The sequence below is a fragment of the Cervus canadensis genome, chromosome 4, assembly GCF_019320065.1.
Source record: "Cervus canadensis isolate Bull #8, Minnesota chromosome 4, ASM1932006v1, whole genome shotgun sequence".
NCBI classification, from domain to species: domain Eukaryota; kingdom Metazoa; phylum Chordata; class Mammalia; order Artiodactyla; family Cervidae; genus Cervus; species Cervus canadensis.
The window spans coordinates 14902229-14919519 of NC_057389.1; the positions used below are offsets into that span (position 1 = coordinate 14902229).

The 17291-nt window shown below is 40.3% G+C and overlaps 1 long non-coding RNA gene across 4 annotated transcripts in view; it reads right to left on the reverse strand.

The window, feature by feature from the left end:
- Window positions 1-17291, reverse strand: part of LOC122439514 — a 517062-nt gene that overhangs the window by 447562 nt on the left and 52209 nt on the right. The window lies entirely within an intron of this gene.

The following is a 17291-nucleotide window of genomic DNA, read 5'->3' on the forward strand; positions in this document are numbered from 1 at the left end:
AACCAGATGTGGACTTGGCAAAGACATGGATTCCCCGAGAACTCCCTGCATACTCCAGCTGCAACCAAAATGATCAATGCATTTAGAACAATTTCGGGATGACATGTTTGATGAAGATTTGGAAGCACCAACTCACTGCTCCCTGGATAATGTCCAGAACCACAAAGGGAGTGTTGTTGAACGGCTTCAGGGTGAGGTAGCCATGTTGACTGGGACACGTGCAGAGAAACACAGGTCATCTAAAAGAGGAACTCGAGAAATGAAGCAACTGAACCTAAGGAAAAAAATATGCTGAAATAGGACCTGGGTGGGTGGGTGGGGCTGTGAGGAAGGCCACAGTAGAAAGGAGGCCCTTCCTAATTTCTCAACCCCCACCTTCTTCCTTAGCCCATCTCCCTAGGTCTTTTAGCTGCATGCATTGGCTTCTTTAGTCAATTGAGCACCATAAACGGTCTCGTGCAAGACACAAGGGACAAAATATGTGTGAATTTCTTTTTTTTTTTTTTAATGTGTGAATTTCTAACAGAAATTCCTTGAGAAGAAACTTTTATGGAATGTGCTCAGAGAATTGGTTAGTCAGTAGAGATTTATGTAAATATTTTAAAAAGTATTCATAAGTGACTTAATCCACACAAACAGACTTCCTTTTGCATTTTTCTCTCAGAACAGTGGAAGCTTTATTCACCAACTCCATGTGAAAGAAACATATTTTTTTTCATCTCGTGGTTAAGGATCTGTAGAATCATTTCCTTTCTACAATGCACACTTGGTACATGACTTACCCACTTACTTCAGGTGGATGACAAACCACAATCATGAGAGGGAACGATAGGGCACTGCTCTGAGAAAGTGCTTTTCATCCTCTCAAAACATTCACAAGCATTAACCAATTAATGGGTGGGTGAAGTCAGCCTTTTTTTAAAAAACAAATGAGAAAACTGAAGATATTTAAAAGCTTTCCCTACAAAGAGATTCAGTGTCTGAGTCTGAATTAGAACTTGGACCTTCCTAACATTAGCAGTTCAGAGATTCAACTCATGTAAACATTTGAAAGGTCAGCTGTTCATCAAATACTTTTCCAACTACAGCAAATGTATCCTTATTAAGTTTCTTTTGCAAAAGTTCCAAGGTGCTGAACACTCTTCCATTGCCACCAATAATTAACAATCCAAAACAACCTAAACACAGAGAATTTTTTGTTGGCATTTTGAAACTTCAGACTATCTTAGGAACAGAGTGTGTGGGAGTGGTTTTGGGCAAAAGGCAGGCTAGGAAAAAAGACATCAGCTGAAAAGTTTTCCTGAGACTGGTCCTTCCCTGTTTCAAATAGGTTTGCAGCAAGAAGAAAAGTGTTTGTTCTCTTCAAATAAAAACTTTGTGCTTCCTGGAAATGGGCAGAAAAGGAAAAACCAAGCAAAACAATATCACTTGGCCTAATATTTAGAAAATTCGACAAATCTTGAGTCCTAAGTACAGCCATCCTTATTGTAGCTAGTTAACTTTTATTCAAATGTATCTATCCACTCAAAGTTTAAAGATTTTAAAAAATTACTTAACTACCATATCTACTGTGAGCTATTTTCTTCTCATTTTTTCTACACTACTCAGTGGTAAAGAAACTACCTGCCAATGCAGGAGACACAAGTTAAACCCCTAGTCCGGGAAAATCCTACATGCCACAGAGCAACTAAACATGTGCACGAAAGCTATTGAGATTGTGCTCTTGAGCCCACAAGCCGCAGCTACGAAAGCCTATGCGCCCTAGAGCCTGTGCTCAGCAAGGAGAGAAGCCACTGCAATGAGAAGCCTGCACGCCGCAACTGGAGAGTAGCCTGTGCAGCAACGGAGACCCAGCGCAGCCAAATAAATATATTAAATTTTTTTAATTAAAAAATAAAGAAAAGAGGGCCCCAGTGAAAACATTTCTATTGAGAGGGTTTCAATCACTATGTTAGACTCAAGATTAACATGAAATGACAGTAGACCTAAGTGCAAAAAAAATTAGCCTTCTTGAAGAAAATCCTTGTGTCACTGAGTTAGAAAGATATTTTTTAAAACAAGACAAAAAAGTACAAAAGAGAAAAAAAAAAGAAAAGGATAACATGACATGAATCAAAATGTGAAATGTTTGCTCTTCAAAGGGCACAACTAGGAAAATGAAAATGCAAGCCACAGATTATGAGAAAATATTTGCAAACCGTGTATTTAACAAAAGATTATATTAACAGTATTTTTTCTTTTGAAAAGATATATATATATAAATCAATAAGAGAAAGATACTCTAAATTTTTTAAATGAACAAAAGATGTGAACAATCACAGAAAATATTCAAATGGCCAACAGACTCAGAAAAGATGTTCAACACCACTAGTCATCAAGAAAATGCAAATTAAAGCCACAATGAGCTACCATTAAACAGCCACTAGAACAAGCTAAAGTTAATACGACTTACAATGTGAAATCATGTCAAGACAGAATCAACCAGAACTCTAGTACATTGCAGCAGGGGATACAAAAGAGTATTCAAGTACAGCCACTTGGAAAACAGTGTGGCGGGATAGTATAAAGGTAAACACAGATTTACCATGCGGACCAGCACCCCTGTTCCTACGTATTTAATCAAGAGAAATGAAAGCATATTTCCACAAAGACTTGCACATGAATATTCATGGCAGCACTATTCATCATAATCAAAACTGGAAACAACACAAATGTTCATCAACTACTGAACGGATACATAAGCATGGTATATCTATAATATGAAGCACTCCATATCAATAAGAAAGAAAAGTCACTGATAATTCTCAAAGGCTTTAGGCTAAGCAAAGCTATCCAGATACAACAGGCTACCATATCATATGATCCCAAATATGACATTCTGGAAGAGGTAAAACTACAGGACAGAAACTAGATCAATGGTTGCCTGAACCCAGGGGACAGAGAAGAAGATCAGCTACAAAGAGGCACAAGGGTCCTTTCTAGGGTGATGGAATTTTTCTATATCTTGACAGTGTGAGGATTTTGCAACTACACATAATTACCAAAACTCATCCAACTGTACACTCAAATAAGCAAGTTTATTATATGTTAGTTATATCCCAATAAAGCTAAAAAATGAAACCTCAGTGTTAGGAAGTCTTTATTTATTCCTGCTATTTGACAAAATCTTGTCCTTAGAAACAATCTGAATACTGATCATCACATTCATAGTACTTAGATTTGAGGTTTCCTTTCAGAAGGCACTCACTAGCCATTTCATGTCTATGACTTGTTTTGATATTGTTTTGAGATAACAAGGTACATCAGAAACTGAGCAATGATTTGACTTGCTTATTTTTCATCTTCAGAACATCATTTTCTGAAGGAGTAAGACCTTACCTAAAGTCAATGTATTCACAGTATAACGAAATTCAGCAAGCATTTGTTTAGCGTCTGCTAAGTTTTGAATTCTGGAACCATACTGCCTAGGTCCAAATTATAGGTCTATGGCTTAGCAGCGTGACCTTGGACGTTACTTAACCCTCTGTGTTTCAGTACCTCATCTATAGAATGGAGATAATAGCAGCATCTACCTCATAGGCTTGTTCTGAGGATTAAATGAGTTAACCCATTAAAAGTGCTTAGAACAGTATGGAGCACATAAACAAACACCCTGCCTTCATAATTATTATATGCAAGGTGCTCAAACTACAACAAGGGTAACAAAGAGTTTGCTTTCACGGTTGCTGTTTGTCTTGATGAGTTCACAGTTCAGTGAAAAGACAGAGAACAAATTAATAATATATAATAAAAAGGAACACAAAGAAAGACATCTTTAAGTACTATGAGAATGTGGATGTGTGAGCAATCCATGATGGAATTAAGGGAGGCTCTTGAAGGACCGCTACAAGCAGCAAGCTTTGGAAGAAAAAACGGGGTTCTCCAGATATCCCCCCCCACAAAGTAGTACAAACAGTAGTCGTGGTCAAGCCCTGAGGTCTGCTAGATGCTGCACGCTGTGCTGTAAATCTACCACAGGCCATTTCTCTTGTAATTGTTGCAATAACTCCATAAGCCAGATACTACAGTACCCATTTTACACTTGAGGAAACAGATTATGATCACTTCTCCAAGGTTACCAAACTAGTACATGCCTTAAGCTAAAATCCAAACACAGCCTTTTAGACTCTGAAACCTGCTCAGAGAGGGGAAAAAAAAAAAAAAAAAAAACTGCAGCAAAGACTCAGGTGTCAAAGCTCACAGAATCTTAGGAAAGAGCAAAGAGCTTGCTGTGACACAGAGAACACGGATCAAACAAGGAAGCCGAGCGCTTGGAGGTACTGTAGCTGGTTATCGTGTCTCAGACAAGGAAATCCATTACCACTCCCAGACAGGATGTTTTCAGGGCCTACTTGCAAGGCTCAGATGGTAAAGAATCTGCCTGCAATGTGGGAGGTAGGGGTTCAACCCCTGGGTAGGAAAGATCCCCTGGAGATGGAATTGGCAATCCACTCCAGTATTCTGGCCTGGAGAATCCCAGGGACAGAGTAGCCTGGTGGGCTAGAGTCCAAGGGGTCACAAAGAGTCAGACACGACTGAGCAAATAAGACGCACACTGCTTCAATAGACTTAGTAAGCATTTACTTTGCCAGATCTTGATATCAGTGGCAAAGGTTTCTTAAAGTATGTTCCAGTGACGATCTGTGCCGACCCCCCCTGGGAAATGTATTAGAAATACAGCTTTGCTAAGTACCACGGAAGCCTACGGAATCAGAACCTGTTTGGTCTGGGCCCTGAACTTGCCTGTTTAACAATTTCCCCAGGTGTTTCTCGTGCATACCAAAGTTTGAGAAGCCCTAGTAACTGTAGATTTACTGCTCAGAACCCAACCTCTCAGTTCTCCCAGAGCCAAGCTCTCAAACTTCAGCACGTGCATGCAAATCACCTGGGAATCCTTCTGGGAAACAAATGTTTCTGGGAAACATTCAGGTGACTGGAGGGGCGACAAGGGGCCCCACGACTCCGCCAGTTGTTGCAGATGTCACTGGTCCCCAGAGCATGGTGGAGTCACAGGATTGTAGAACTACCATCAGGATTTCTCTTCCCTTTCCACCCTCCCTCCTGCTCTTGCATTCATCTCCAGGCTACTTTTCCTTGCCTAGGTTTACTGCACCTTAAAACAACGTTCTGTTTATTGACCGTCTAAAAATGTTGTACCTTTGCCGAGAGGTCACAGTCGAACTGTTTTTATTTTCATATGGTATTTACTGAAAAACAGTACCTTTAATTTTTAAAAAAAATTGTTTCTTCTAGGTCTGGAATTGTTCACTGACATTCTAGGAGGACCTATGGAGTCTAGCTTGTAGTACATCAAAGAGATTTCACGATGACAAAGGGTGTGGAAAACTGACCTTATCTTGTGTTACAATGCAGGTACAATAGTTAGTCATGGGGTCCTATTAACATTTTTCATATGTTCTTTTAAATAAAATAATGAAACATGAAGGGCTGCCGTCTCCGCAGTCATTAAGGATTGACTCAGGAAGAATCTTAGTCAGAATGAATCTCCTTATTCAGACCTTCAGGAACCTGAGCCCTCTGGTCTCCTGTGCAGACATGCTCTGGAAGCCTCTCCTTCCTGGCACTCCTGTGGGTAAGGAGCCGTGTGAAGCTGCCTGCCAATGCTGCAGCGCCCTGGCACCAGCAATGGCAAAAGCCGCTCTGGCTGAAAGGCGTCTTTTGCACTCGGGGTGAGACGGCTGTTTTAGAAAATGGCTTTTTTCAGTTCCTAATGCTATTTTTCTATGTGTTATCGTATTTTCAGAGCACTAATCCTTAATCGTTATGGAGAAGATCCTTTGTAAGACCTCACTTTGTATTTTTGCAGTGCCTTGTCTAATGGGCTCTCCTAAGTCTTTCCTGGTGTGCATTAACTTGGACTCGTTCTTGGCTTTGTAACTCAGGTGGTCACTGTATCTCTGTGGTTAAAACTCTCCTGTTTGTTGTTCCCACTTAATTTGGATGAATTAAATAGGCACTTTCATAAAGGTGCTACATTACCAGCTCCCTATAAAATAGACAGGCCTGCATGCTGAGCATTCTCTGGAGACAGTTGTCTTATTCAATTTGGTGTATGGAAAATAAGTTTTGGTCTGAAATCTCATATCTTTGCCCTGAATTCTTAGTTCTAAGACTACAAAGAAACTAGAAATCAAATTACTAACACAGATATTAAAAAACATGCTGTCAGTAGAGACAAATCAATACTTTGAAAACTAAAATAAAGACTCTTTTTAGTACTAGACAAGCCCTTCTAGATGGAGTTAAACATCTAGGCTCATGGGAAAAGACAAAGGGGATTCTAGGCAAATTTGGGAAATAAATATAGTTCAGCATTGAGGCCTTCCTATCTCCTTTTTCTCCTTCTCTCCTTACCCTTCATCCTAGTGTCTCATTTATTTAATAACTTTTCTCAAATACAAACTATGCATCATATACTGTTAGGCTCTAGAGATGTAACTTTAAATAAATCAAATACAATTCCTGCTCTCATAAAACTTATCACCCAATGGGAAATACAGGGAAAAGTAATGCAATATGGATTGGAGAAGGAAATGACAACCCACTCCAGGGTTCTTGCCTGGAGAATCCCAGGGACGGGGGAGCCTGGTGGGCTTCCGTCTATGGGGTCGCACAGAGTCGGACATGACTGAAGCGACTTAGCAGCAGCAGCAACAATGCAATATGGGCTTCTCAGTTGGCTCACTGGTAAAGAATCCACCCGCCTGTGAAGGAGACACAGGTTTGATCCCTGGTTAAGGAAGATTCCCTTGAATAGGAAATGGCAACCTACTCCAGTATTCTTGCTGGGAAAATCCCATGGACAGAGGAGCCTGGCAGGTTACAGTCCACAGGGTCCCAAAGAGTCAGACACAACTGGGCAATTGAGCGCGCACACACACAATGACAATGTAGCAAGCTCCATTCTTGATTTAAAGTGGTCATCAATCAAGCCCTGCCATGATTTGCTGTTTCCTGTCACTAGTAGGTTTGGATTTGCAAGGCTAGTATTAATACTTCTTCCTGGGCAGGATTCCTATGCCTTCAATTTGTGTTGTTGACAGTAGGGGAGACAATAGAGTCTGATCATGTCATGTATTCCAGCTGGCTTTCCCTCAGTCAAGTTTCTCAGAATATTTAGCACACAACTGAGTCAATTTTTGTATAAAAGAAGCTTTCACTAAACTAAAAACATAAATAAGAAGCTACTCATTAACACTGCTAATTATAAACAATATAAAATATTCTTAAAACTACATAAAATAAGGTCACACAAATAAGTTGGTACCTTCCATTACATGACTCTTTGATTGCTGTCACTACTTGTTTAATTTAATACAGTGTTGCCTCTCACACCCAAAATTTCTCCCTGTCTTAATTTTTAGAATTGGAAACACTTAGGCTATACTCATCTGATTGGACTTCCCTGGCAGCTCAGATGGTAAAGAAAACACCTCCAGTGCAGAAGACCTGGGTTCCATCCTTGGGTTGGGAAGATCCCCTGGAGGAGAGCATGGCAACACACTCCAGTATTCTTCCCTGGAGAATCCCCATGGACAGAGGAGCCTGGCGGGCTACAGCCCATGGGGTCCCAAACAGTCAGACACAACTGAGTGACTAAGCACATCTGATTGTGCTTTGGGGATATTAAGTGAAATCTTAACTTCTCAACGTGCTTTCTGAGATCAGACATAGATAGGATCTAACTTTTTAAACATCTTCTTCCTAATTACCTAGATAGAAACCCCATTTTCTCTCTCCTATCATCCCCCAAAACTATCTTTCTTTTCCCCCCCATCAGCTTTCCCACCTGAAGAATCCTCCTCCTTCACAGTTGCCCTCTCTTCCCAATTCTGGCCAGATTCATTGTGCCTCAGCTACAGTAAAAAGAACAGGAGGCTGATATTATATGAATGCAAGGAAATTACCTAGTGAGAATCTCTTCGAATCAGGAAAAACCATGACCTTGGATAAATCCTCCAGGTAATTCATTCTGCAATTCTTTCTGAACAGCCTATTTGTTTGAAGGGTGTTTTTATATAATAGCTTAAGATTAATATAATTTGTGTATTCACATTTTACTTTATCAAAGGATTATCTTTATTGATTGACTGTTAAAGGACATTTCCTACTTAAAAGAACTTGAGATGAATTGCACAAAAAGCCACATACACAATCAAACCATAAGACTAAAAAAAAAAAAAAAAGTAAAAAGAGAGAGAAAACTTGATACTATGACTCCCAGAACCAGCCCATCCTCCATCCCACTGTAATTTGAGGCAATCTAGACCATCTACAACATTGGATAGTATTTATCTGGTGTTGTATCACCCTCACCCTTTACCATACTATGAGTTCTTTGAGAATCAGAGATGTGTCTTAGCCAACTTTTGAATTCACAGAGCCTTGGCAAAATGCTGGATACAGGCTGGATTTTTAATAACAGTTTGTTGAATTTGCTCTGAATTTCTAAATTTCCACTCTACTTCTTTTAAGAGCTGTGCTTTTTTTTTTCTATTTAATATTTTAATATGTAAATATACTAAAATATCAGAACCATTTCAAAACACAGTTTTATGTGGTTTTGTTTCCTATAACATTAAGATGTTAGTATAAAAAGAATTAAGATATGATTCTTCCTTCAAGCAATTTGTATTTTTAAAGGCTGGAAGGGACTACTCTCTCTTTTCTGTATCCTCTGTCAGTTTTGCTGCCCCCTGAGTGTCCTGAAATAACCCCTACATCCACCAGACAACCTAAAAACATAGATGTGAGAAGAAATCATCTTTAAACCACTCTCACACCTGCCCTCCCCCGACTCTTGCCGCCATCATCCTTAACTCTTCTTAGATAGGAATGCTGCCACCTTTGCTACTACTCAGAAAATCATAATAAAGAATTTCTGATTTTTTAAGTCCAAAACACTTGCAGTCCCTCGTAGAGGATGGCTGACCACTGTCAAATAGTATTTGTAAATTTTACCACATACAATTTACCTTAGAGCCTTATCAACATTTTCTAGAAGATTCCAGATCACCAGAATAAAGTTATGTACCTTTAATTATACAGTTTCACTTTTGAAATGTAAAAAAAAAAAACTCAAGCTAATTACATAATTACTACTTATTATATTTATTGTTTACTAATTCAAACATCACTAGCATCTGTATTTTGCCAAGTATGTTATAAAATATCTTAATTCCCAATCCCTGATGATCTGTTTAAACTTTAAAACATCTTAAAATATTTCTATCCACCAAATCTTTATATTTTCTATTAAAACACTATTATTTATTTTGTGTCCATTTTTGATAGTGAATTTCCATGACATGGATCTTTGTCTGTTTTATGCTTTCATATCTTTCTAAGCTCCTAGACCAATGCCTGGCACAAAATGGTACTAATTAAATATTTCCTAAGAGAGGGCAACTGTGAAGAACAAGGATTCTTCAGGTGGGAAGGCTGGTGAAAAAAAAAAAAAGGTAGTTTTGGGGGATTACAGGAGAGAGAAAATGGGGTTTCTACCTAGGTAATTAGGAAGGAAATATTTTAAAAGTTGGATCCTATGTCTCCTATGTCCTTAGTTCAGTTCAGTTCAGTCACTCAGTTGTCTTCAACTCTTTGCGACCCCATGGACTGCAGCACGCCAGGCCTCCCTGTCCATCACCAACTCCCAAAGCTTGCTCAAACTCATGTCCTTCGAGTCAGTGATGCCATCCAACCGTCTCATCCTCTGTCATTCCCTCTCCTCCCGCCTTCAATCGTTCCAACCATCAGGGTCTTTTCCAAGGAGTCAGTTCTTTGCATCAGGTGGCCAAAGTATTGGAGCTTCAACTTCAGCATCAGCATCAGTCCTTCCAATGAATATTCAGGACTGATTTCCTTTAGGATTGGCTGGTTAGATCTCCTTGCAGTTTAAGGGACTCTCAAGAGTCTTCTCCAACACCACAGTTCAAAAGCATCAGTTCTTCAGCACTCAGTTTTCTTTATAGTCCAACTCTCACATCCATACATAACTACTGGAAAAACCATAGCTTTGACTAGACAGACCTTTGTTGGCAAAGTAATATCTCTGCCTTTTAATATGCTGCCTATGTTGGTCATAGCTTTTCTTTCAAGGAGCAAGCATCTTTTAATTTCATGGCTGTAGTCACCATCTACAGTGATTTTGGAGCCCCAAAAATAAAGTCACTGTTTCCATTGTTTCCCCACCTATTTGCCATGAAGTGATGGGACCAGATGCCATAATCTTCATTTTTTGAAACTTGAGTCTTTTTAAGCCAGCTTTTTCACTCTCCTTTTTCACTTTCATCAAGAGGCTCTTTAGTTCTTCTTCGCTTTCTGCCACAAGGGTGGTGTTATCTGGGTATCTGAGGTTATTGATATTTCTCCTGGCAATCTTTTTCCAGCTTGCACTTCATCCAGCCTGGCATTTCACATGATATACTCTGCATATAAGTTAAATAAGCAGGGTGACAACATACAGCCTTGACGTACTCCTTTCCCAATTTGGAACCAGCCTGTTGTTCCATGTCCTGTTCTAACTGTTGTTTTTGACCTACATACAGATTTCTCAGAAGGCAGGACAGGTGGTCTGGTGTTCCCATCTCTAAGAATGTTCAGTGTCTTATGTCCTACTCTTCCTCCTCTCATCACTATTTTCTTATCCTCAGCACTGGCTGGGGGGAAAAAAGGCAGCATCCTACCACTAAGCCTCCCATGGGCAGTTTCTTGAGGAGATCTTATTTATTTTTGTAAAATAATGAAACAAAACACAGAAAATTCTTGGTTATGAGTGAGAACACATAAGCAGCTGCATTCTGAGGTTCATCGTGTTAGCATGTTCCTGAAGGGAGAATCAGGCGAAGTAAGTAGAAACCCCAAGATAGACTTTCCGTTGCCCTCCGTCTAGTGTGTAGCCTTTTAAAATGACATTTGGTTGAAGAAACTAAATGAGAAAAGAATTTGGAAAAGGTTGAAGTAGAGGCAGAAGCATGATTGAGTGACCAGAAATTAAAACCTATGAAGTTGGAAGAACTTGGTCAGTTCAGTCAGGAAAAAGAGCACAACTGAAGAGAACAAATTGTTATAAATGAGGCTGGTTGGGCAAGATATTTGCAGGGTCCCCTGAAACCCAGTTCACATTGCTGGGGGATGGGGGAGGAGGATAAGCAGCTGGGAACTCATGTGCTGGGCAGAGCAATGGCCAAAGGATGTGGTGAACTCAACTTCATAGAGCAGACAAAATCTGTAATTGAGCAGGCAATGGTTTTATGATTCCAAGTAAGCCAATAACAAGAAGATGAGAGCAGCTTACACTTGAGCACTTTTAAAGTATTTTACGTGTGTTGTCTTATTTAATTCTTACAATTCTGTGAGGTAGATACTATAATTTCTCCACTTAACAAATAAAGAGACCAAGATGAAGAAACTAAATGGTTAGGTGACTTCCCCAAGCTCTTCCAGCTAGAAGGTGCTCAAGCCAAGCTCCCAATGCAGGTAGTTTAAGTCTGGAGATGTAGTCAGCCTCACAGGACACTCCACTCCATGCACAGTAGGATCAGTCAGCAGGGAATCCGGAGAGCGGGCCACAGGAGGGAAGAGGCAAGAGCTAGGCAGTAAGGTAGGGCACTGGGCCAGTGGATAAGGCTCAAGGTAGGCTGAAGACCCACAGAAGAACTGGAGAGTTAGGCCGGTAAACTGAGGCAGAAGCCAGCATGTTAGAGGAAGGACAGGCTCCAACAGAGAGGTCACACAGCACTCACATCTGGCACATGAGATACAACGTGCATGTGGTAGAACTCAATCCAGGCCCAGGAAATTAAGGCTAAGGCTACTTCCAGCCCTGGGCAAGACTGTGACAACGAAGAGGTTGATGCTGCAGCGGGGGCCTGGGGACATGGGCAGACCAGACACTGCTACCCCTCATGCAGTCCACCTGCCCATGCCTCAGAAACTGAAGATGACTTAAGAAGGGCCTGTCCTACCTTGAAATCCCAATGAAGACCTTGGTGATGCCATGAACTTTGTAGAAGGCACAATGAATTCAGTAAGGGCTAATCACAGAATTAAAGCAGAGCCCTGCACAGCTCCCCCCCACCCCAATATAAAACATTATATTTGTAGATAGGTGAGTGAATTGTTAAAGCTCAAAGAGCTTCCCCATTCATTCAGGATGAATCATCCCTTTGGAAAAACTCAATTACTTAGATCAAAGGCCCCTAGGATCATCTATAAAGCTTCTAGAATTTTCCCCTGGGCCCTGTCCCAAACTTAAAGGATCAGAATATCAAGTGGTAGGGCACAGGAAACTGTGGTTTCCTTAAGTGTCTTGGATAATTTTGGTGATCTGTGTGACTCATCTACATGAACCCATGCAAAACGCTGCCAACAGGAGTCCATTGATGGGAATATTCTCCAAGAGCTGCATCCTTCTGCCCTCTCTGATAGAAGTGCATGACACTGTCCTGCTCAGAGCACGGGTGTGAGGTTCTCATCCAATATTACCTGATCAGGTACTTTAGGGATCGGTTGGACGGAAGCAGGAACAGCCCTTCACTCAGGTGACAGGCCATCTTGCTTCAGACACTTCAGATGAAATGGAATAGGTGCAGATGGTAATGGAATAGGGTCTTAAGGCCAGAATCTTCAAACAAGAGGACTTGAGAATGACAAGATCAACCATGGATAAATAGGAAACAGATTACTAAGTGGTTAAAGGAAATGGAAGCAACGCCACAGTACTTCTCAGAGGCGTGTTTGGGCAGTGAGTGAGAGTGCCTCTTCCCTGAAGTTATGACACTTGTTCAGAGGAAATTATTAGGCCAATGGCTTGGTTCTCTTCCTAACACCTTCAACTTGTTCTGTCACCTTCCTTTGTACTCATCTGTGTGGAGGGCTCATTTTAAGCTCTGGTTTCTTTAAAGAATAATAGCTAATTTTTGCCAAACCTATAAACTGTTGGACTTTGTGCTAACCTGTTTATAAGCAATTTTATTTAATGAGCAACTTTAGGTTCCTAGGATGATTTGAGCTACAAAGAGGTCTCTGATGATTTTACTCTAAGAATGCAAAAGCTTCTTTATCTTATCTTCCAGTACCTATGGAGGTTTTCTATACAGTAGTTGGCAGGAAGGTATTCCCATCTCCATTTAGGGCAGCTTCACAGGAGATTTATTTAAATAACATCCCCCCCAAATTAAGAGAAGGTAAAAGATGAATTTACTGACACTAAGGTTAGGTCTTTCTTGGTGACCTGAGTGTCACGTACGCCAATTTTTTTCTATGTGAATAGCTGCTGTTTACATAATCAACTCAACTGGCTGTGTAGAGGCCAAAACAAACAGGAAGATGGCCACAAAGTCGGTGAGCTTTGTCATCGTCTGCTTTTCTTCTGTTATTTAAACACAGTCTAAATGCTAAACAGTAGAATGAATAATAAAAAGAAGTTGGACTTTCTTTAGGGGTTTAGTACAATGTGATTCTTTCCCCAAAGATGTTTTTAATGGATCCATGTCAAGAAGATAGGGGCAAGGTAGAAAGCATGAGCATAAGCTGGCCTTCTCAAGGTCTCCTCCAGTCAAGGAATGCAGTGATTATATCACATGCAGAAAAAAATCCAAGCTAATTTTTCCTTGGTGCCTAGGATATCTTCTTGGAATTTAAAAGGAGTGATATTGATGATTTGCACATATTCAAGGAAAGGACATGCCACTTTTCATGGAACTCTATTTTTGAGTAATGCATGGCCAAAAGACAAGCTGATCAAGATAAGCCTAATGAGGTGAGAAAAAAAAAAATGAGTAAAATCATAGAAAACCACATCAAGCATATTTCCAAACCAGCATTTCCTTCAGCCATGTGGTGACATTTTTCTCAGAATGCTGCCCTTGTAAAAATGGCTGACCCAAGATATAGCCTAAACTAGCCACTTCACCCTTCCCATGCCCAAACACCTTGGCTTTGAGCCAGACCCCCAAAGAGCAGGTAGAACTTACCATTCCAGACAGCTAAATATACTGAGAGAAATGGAATACCCAGTTTTTCCCAAGTCAAGCAGGACCTCAAAAAAAGCAAAACAAGACTTTGGATTTGTTGGATAATTTAGACAGCTGTAAGGATGACTCTTGCAGCATAATTAGTTCCCAGGAGCTAATAGCCGGTGGAAAGAAATATACAACCCTCTGAATTACTTGTTGTAATAGACAAGTCCAAACAATCCATAAAGAACCAGTGTCACATAATTGAAAAATAAAACATGTAAACAAGCTGGCAGCTTCTGTGAGCCTGACTTCCTGCCCATGCTCTCCACAGCAGCGTGAAAAATCTTGGATTTAAAGTCAGAGAGCCGGTTTAACACCCATCTCATTTTCGTTCTCTCAGTATCATTTCTCAGCCTTTCTCAGTATCGTTATCTGTAAAATGAGAATGATAACTACAGTGAGGATTAAGTAATAGTAAGAATAAATATGTGTACTATGTAAATGTTTGCTGGCATTAGGAAAACCTGCAGCCCTGTCCTCTTTTGCACCTACTTTTCAATCTCGCTCAGGATGAAGAAGATATGGTAGTGATAGAAAGAGATGTCTTTTGGACCAGGAAAAAAGTATCACTCTGTTATGTAAGATCTTCAGGCCTCTGTGCACTACATATTTCTTTTAACTTCATCAGTCTCCTAGTGAGTATATCCAAGATCCCTCAACTGACTCCATAGTTATATACGTAAATTAAACCATTTCTTATGCCCCCTCCAATACCAAATCCTTTGGGAACTCGTTGGGCATAAAGGGTGGATCAATGTGACTAAATTATTAGTCAGAGAACAAACATTCCAGGTAAGTAATGTTGTTTTCTCCCATAGATTAAATACATCCTCACCTGCAGCGAACTAATGGGCTCCAGGGATCTTTCTGTATATATTTAACCATGAGATACCTAAGTGGCAAAGTCAACAATAATCAGAGGGCAGGTACAAGGAACCAAGAACCTTTTTACAAATATTATTTTTCCTTAAGGGAAATGAGACACACCTTTAACATAACAGTTCTGTAACCTGAAACAAGAAGCAAAGAGATGTGGGGAGAGAAAGACTGGCCAGTAGGAATAGGATCTGTTAGAGCAAATCAGCTCAAACTCTAATCTTGGCAAGAAAAGAAATTCAGGAACACAGACAAATTTTTTTGAGCTTGGTGACCCAGGATAAAACCCTTGGACCCAACTTTGAACAATTTCTTCTCTCAGCCTACCAAATCTATACCCCAGTGGTTATTCCTTTGAGAGTCTATATATTTACTTCTTATTTTCCACTTCTACTTGTCTCTGCCATCTTACCGTCTCCTGACTTTATACTCAAGTGCCTGGTAACTAGCGTTTCAGAGTCTTCAAACCAAACTGCCCAAGTGACCGTTTTTGAACAGGTCTATATAGTCAGACTTTGGAACAAAATGCAAGGTGAGCTTTCTGTGGTCTACAGGTCTGAGCTCTTCTGCATGATAAGCAGTCCTTTATAATCTGACTCCACCCTACCAACCTGTCCTTACTTTCCAGTTAGACTGGCTTCCTCACCAATCTCCCATGAACACAGGCCACACACCCACACTGCTACATTGTGCCTTCCACTGCTACACACATGCCGCTCACTCTTGCATAAAACGCCCTGCTTCTCCAACTGCGTAATCCTAACCCTTCTCATTCTTCAGGACTTGGGTTTAGTTTCACATCCTCCACGAGGCCTTCTTTCACTCCTACAATACTCATTTAACATCTTCTCTGTACCACATAATCTATCATCTCACAAACCATCTGCTTATTGTTCACCACTTATTACATGAGCACTAGACTCATCTCGATAATTAGATAATAAATTAGGTCACAAAATGCTGGTCTTCATATCCGATATGACCCCAAGCACATTTTGTTTGACCCCTCACCTTTGCCTTTTCCCATTTTAATATTTTGGCACACCCTCACCACTATCTGTGGAATTTCCTCAGTGAAATCAATCTTCTGCCATCAGTCCCCAAATTATTGAACTTAGGAACAACAATATCAGAATATGAATTATTAGAGCTTCTAAATCTTGAGTGTAGGAGAACAGGCACTGCATGAATTAGGAAAAAAATCACTGAACAATGGTTTAAGAGATCCGGCTTCTAGGCATCACCCTGTCCCCAGCTCTGTGATCCTGGCTGAGCCACAGCGTTTTTGTAAAATGAAGGGGTTGCACTGGGTGACCTCTATGATCTCTTCCAGCTCTTTCCTTCTGTGATTACAAAGCTGCCAACAAGGTCTCAGAGCCCTATTTGGCCATGTCTGAAAGGCAGAAGGAAAGAGGTTCCTCTCCAGGAAATAGAAAAAACTCCAGTGCCTTCTCTTTATAATCAAAATATTAACATGTGGGGGAAATTTCATATCAAATTATTTCCATTTATTAGGTAGTATGGGGCTTCCCTGGTGACGCAGTGGTTAGGAATCTGCCTGCAGTGTAGGAAAGTGTCTGCAATATAGGAGACGCAGGTTCCATCCCTGGGTCAGGAAGATCCTCTGGAGAAGGACATGGCAAACCACTCCAGTGTTCTTGCCTGGGAAACCCCATGGACAGAGGAGCCTGGTGGGCTACAGTCCATGGGGTCGCAAGAGTCAGACACGACTTAGTGACTAAACCACCACCACCATTAGGTCGTATAAGAATTTTCAGGTCAAATACAAAACAGGTAACTGGTTGGTTTCCACTATTTGAAAGTTATAATGTATAGCTTGAATCAACTCAGTAATGGTGACTCTTGAATTTGGGTAATGATGAGGCTACATCAGGAAGCTACATGAAAATTTAACAGATACCCAGTTCAAGTTTGGAGAGGAAAGACTCTAAGGATACATGTTGAATGCCACAGAGTAGACCTACATAAAATCCTGAAAAACAAATATTTCTCCTATATTCTAGCCAAATGTATATTTTAAGAAATACTGACAAAATCTGCTATAAATCTTTGAGATCTTTTTTCTTTCCATTTCATCTTGAAAATGAGAGTTTTTAAGACAAAATAAAGAGAAAACAAACTATCATAAGGTACCTGTGAAAGATAATTTATAGAAAAATGCATAGAAGCAGGAGAGTTTTCCAAGGGGAGAGGAGTAGTCAAGAAGGAAATGAAGTTAAAAGGAGTTCTTCCATGGATGCTCATAAAGTAAGACTGGCAAATGTCTCACAAAATCAGTCATAGTATGATTCAGCTTCAGAGAGCGAGTGCATG